Source organism: Myotis brandtii, unplaced genomic scaffold, assembly GCF_000412655.1.
Source record: "Myotis brandtii unplaced genomic scaffold, ASM41265v1 scaffold3761, whole genome shotgun sequence".
Taxonomy (NCBI): Eukaryota; Metazoa; Chordata; class Mammalia; order Chiroptera; family Vespertilionidae; genus Myotis; species Myotis brandtii.
The window spans coordinates 57,394-62,144 of NW_005364454.1; positions in this window are offsets into that span (position 1 = coordinate 57,394).

The following is a 4,751-nucleotide window of genomic DNA, read 5'->3' on the forward strand; positions in this document are numbered from 1 at the left end:
GCCTTCCTGTGGTTCTGGGTGATGTCCGTTCCGTCTTTTAGTTGTATTTTTGAAGTGGTTGTTTGCGGCAGCAGTCTCCGGTGTTTACCTATGCCGCCATCTTGGTCTCCTCCTCTCTTGCTGCTTTTAAGATTCTCTCTTTGTCTCTAACCTTTGCCATTTTAATTATGATGTATCTTGGTGTGGGCCTCTTTGGGTTCATCTTATTTGGGATTCTCTGTGCTTCCTGGACTTGTATGTCTTTTCTTTCACCAGGTTAGGAAAGTTTTCAGTCATTATTTATTCAAATAGGTTCTTGATCCCTTGCTCTCTCTCTCTTTTCCTTCTGGAACCCCTATGATGTGGATATTGTTACACTTAATGGTGTCTCAGAGGTCCCTTAAACTATACTTATTTTTTTTCTTTTTACTTTGATTGGGTGTTTTCTGCTACCTTGTATCCCAAATTACTAATTCAGTCTTTTGCTTCATGTAACCTGCTATTGATTCTTCTAGTGTATTCTTCATTTCAGATACTATATTCTTCATTTTTGACTGGTTCTTTTTTTATGGTTTCTATGCCTTTTTTCATTCTGTTGATGTTCTAAGTTGATTGATCATCCTATAACCATTGGTTTGAACTTTATATCTGGTATATTGCTTGCCTCTATTTCATTTAGTTCCTTTTTTTGAGATTTCTCCTGTTCTTCCACTTAGGGCATGTCTCTTTGTCTCCTTATTTTTGGTTCAATTCCGTGTTTGTTTCTGTGTATTAAGTAGATTTGCTATGTCTCTCAGTCTTGGTAGGGTGTCCTTATGTAGTAGGTGTCCTGTGAGACCCAGTGATATGCTCTCTGATCGCCTGAGCTGGATGCTCCCGGACTGTCCCTTGTGTGGCTTATATAAACCCTCCTGTTGTAGTTGAGTTTTAATTGCTGTTGGGTTGTCTGTGCGTGAGAGTCAATCTTCAGGTTGGTTGACTGTAAGGATAGACCTCAACCACAGTGTACAGACTGCTGTGTGAGTGGTGACCACACAAAGCACAATTTGCTTCAGCAGAATCTGGTGCTTGCCAAGCTCTCCCTTTAGATGTACTGCTTGTGGAGCCAATTGGATCCTGTTCTGATGTTGTCTTATGTGTGTTCATTCTGGGGCCTCTTGAGAGGGTCACCAGTGCAGGTCAATGTCAGACAGTGCCTGTGACTGGCTCTGGGCAACCTGTTTGGAACTACAAAATGATCCATAATTTGTGGTTGCCTCTGCTGGGCCTCACTGTGCATGGGAAGGACCAAGCTATGCACCAAGGCTGGCTTCCCCCATCACTGAGCCTGGGGAGTAGGTTAGCAAAAGGCCTAAGGCACACTGAGATCTTCATCTTCCTGTCTCCATCTGCTGGCTGCCTGTTAGATTCAGTCATGAAAGATCCTTGCCCTAGCTGGTTTGGCTCAGTGGAGCATCGGCCTGCCGACTGAAGGGTCCTGGGTTCTATTCTGGTCAAGGGAACATGCCTGGGTTGCCAGATCGATCCCTAGAAGGGCATGTGCAGGAGGCAGCTAATCGATGATTCTCTCTCATCATTGAGGTTTCTATCTCCCTCTCCCTCTCCCTTTCTCTCTGAAATCAATAAAAATGTATTTTTAAAAAAAGAAAGAAAGATCCTCTGGTGGTACTCGAGTTGCATGAGGTAGGTCTTCAGTGAGTCACAAGGTAGGAGCAAGTAGTGTTCACCAGATTGCTGCAGATTCAAACTTTGTGCCAGTGCTGGGTCTGAGACCACTCAGGAAAAGTCCCAGGGTATACCAAGGCCAGCTGCCACTCCGCATAAGCCCACAGTCCTTTGTAGTGGCAGCAGGGTCTCAGGGAGTCATCAGGGTGAGGCCAGCAATGTTTATCAGGCCCAAAGAGACCAAGATTTGGCTGTGTGCAGGTAGAGCTCTGCATTGTTCGGACATGTGAGGGAAAAATGGTCCTTTCCCTTGAGCCACACAACTCAGTCTGTCCCAGATGCTGCCTCAAGAGCCCAAGCTTGGCAGGATAGGGCCACTGGGGAGTTGGGAGGGTGTGGCTAGTGGATTTCCTGAGGGTAGTCGAGGGAGCACCAGTCAGGCTCACAGGAAGGGGACAGAATGGCCTCTGCCCAGAGCCACATGGCTCAGTCTCTGACACCCCCTGAGTCTTCCTGGACATCTGCACCATTGCCCAGGCACTTGACTACTCTGCAGAGTGTGAGCTCCTCAGGGCAGGGCGACAGGGAGTCAGATGTTGAGGCTATTGCATTCCATATTGATACCATATGGAGGGGAGTGCTTGACCCAAAAGAGATGGCATCCTGTGTGGAAGAGGAACTCAGCATAGGGACCCTGGCAGCTGTCCCTTAGGCTCTCTCCCCAGAGCCACACAACTCAGTACCTCCTTGCATGATTTTAGTCAGCTCCAAGCCACCCTCCCTCTGCCAGAGTCCATGTGAGTGACTGCAAACAAAGTTTTGTGCACTGGCCCTCTAAGAGGGCACCTGAGTTTCTAGCAAACTCCCGTCTCTCCCAGGTGGAAAAAATCCCTGCTGATTTTCACAGCCAGTGGTTATGTGGGCTCCTCTTCCTTGCTTTGGTGCTCTTAACAGCACTGTGTTGAGAGCCCACACTCCTCAAGAGGAACCCTCTGCAGCTGAGATATCCTTCTGGATTCACAGCAGTAGCGTGTGGTTGTGGGGCCAGCCCTTTTAGCTTCTCTGTCCTTCCTAACAGTCTCTATGTGGCTTCTACTGTAAATCCTTGGTGATAAGACTTCTGTTCAGTAGTCTTCAATTGGTTAGTAAGGTTGATTGCTCTATATTTTAGTTGTAATTCCAGTTTGGTCCTGGGAGGAGGTGAGTGTAACTTCCATCTACCCTGTCGCCATCTTGGATCCACTCTATTTCTTCTTGAGTCAGTTTCGGTAGTCTGTAGCTTCCTAGCAATTTGTTCATTTAATGTAAGATCTAATTTGTTGGCATTCCTTTATAATCCTTGTAACTTCTGCAGTCAGTAGTGATACCCCCTCTTTCATTCCTAATTTTAATAACTGAGTTTTCATTTTTATTTCTTGGTCAGTGTAACTAAGTTTGCTAATTATGTTGATCTTTTCAAAAAACCAACTTTTGGTTTCATTTATTTCCTCTGTTGTTTTTCTGCTTTCTATTTCATTTGTTTCATCTCTTTTCTTTATTATTTCTTTCCTTCTGCTTACTTTGGGTGTTGTTTGCACTTCTTTTTCTACATTTTAACAATGTAAAGTTAAATTACTTGTTGGGAGGATAAGGACACATATGTACTACCTTAATCAATAAAGAAAAAAATTATATAAAAAAGTTAAATTACTTGAGGGTTTTTTTTTCTAATATGAGATTTACAGGCAGGGGGTAGGGATGGGCAAAATGGGTAAAGAGAGAAAAATGTACAAACTTCTAATTATAAAAGAAGTCATGGGGATTTAATGTACAGCATGGTGACTATAGTTAATTATATTTGAAAGTTGCTAAGAAGTAGATCTTAAAAAGTTTTCATCACAAGAAAAAAATTTTTTAGTATATGGTGATGGTTGTTAATGTGACTTATTGTGGTGATCATTCTGCAATATCAAATCATTGTTGTACACTTGAAACTAGTATTATGTGTCAATTATACCTCAATAAAGAATTTACAGTTATAAATTTCTCTGTAAGCACTGCTTTCACTGCATCCCATAAATATTAGTATATTTCATCTTCAATCATCTCAAAGTATTTTCTAATTTCTATTAAGATTTCTTCTATGATCCATTGATAACTTATGTGTTATTTAATTTCCATGTTTGTGGTTTCCATCGTGTTCTGAGAACATACTCTGTATAAATCCAATTATTTTAAATTTTCTGAGACTTGTTTTGTGACCTGGTATATGGTATATCCTGGAGAATGTTCCATGTGCACATGAGAAGATACCTATTCTGATATTGTTGTTTGAATGTTCCATAGATGTCAGTTTTGTCTAGTTGGTTGATAGTATTGTTCAAGTGTTCTATATTCTTTTTTCTTTTTAATCTTCACCCAAAGATATTTTTCCATTGATTTTTAAAAAGAGTGGAAGGGAGGGAAGTGTTGTGGGGGTGAGAGAGAAAGAAAGAAACATAGATGTGAGAGAGACACATTGATTGGATGCCTTCTGCATGTGCTCTGACCAGGGCCGGAGATGAACCTGCAACCCGGGGTACATGCCCTTGACTGGGAATTGAACCCATGACCCTTTAGTGTGAGGACCGACGCTCTAGCTCAGTGATTCCCAAAGTGGGCGCTACCGCCCCCTGGTGGGCGCTGCAGCAATCCAGGGGGGCGGTGATGGCCACAGGTGCATTTGTTTTAACTTTTTTTGTATTACCTTTCTTTTTTTTTTTATCGAAATAGTTTCATAATTTCAAACTTCAATGTTTCTAATTTACACCTTTCTTTACTATATTTTACGAAAAAGGTAGAAACATTAATACATATATCTTTCTGTTTAATTGCTATTAAAATTTAAAAAAAATTAATTTCCAGGGGGCGCTGAGTAATATTTTTTCTGGAAAGGGGCGGTAGGCCAAATAAGTTTGGGAACCACTGTGTTTGTTCTATAAGGATGGGTTAGCAGTGTTAAGGTAGTCAGACTGTTGTGTTGAAACTTCCTTTGTTGCCAATTCTACCTGATTAGTTTCAGCTCTTTAATAGCTTAGCGGTTGTAGTAGTTGATGTCACAGGGGTTCAGAATATTGACACATGACTTC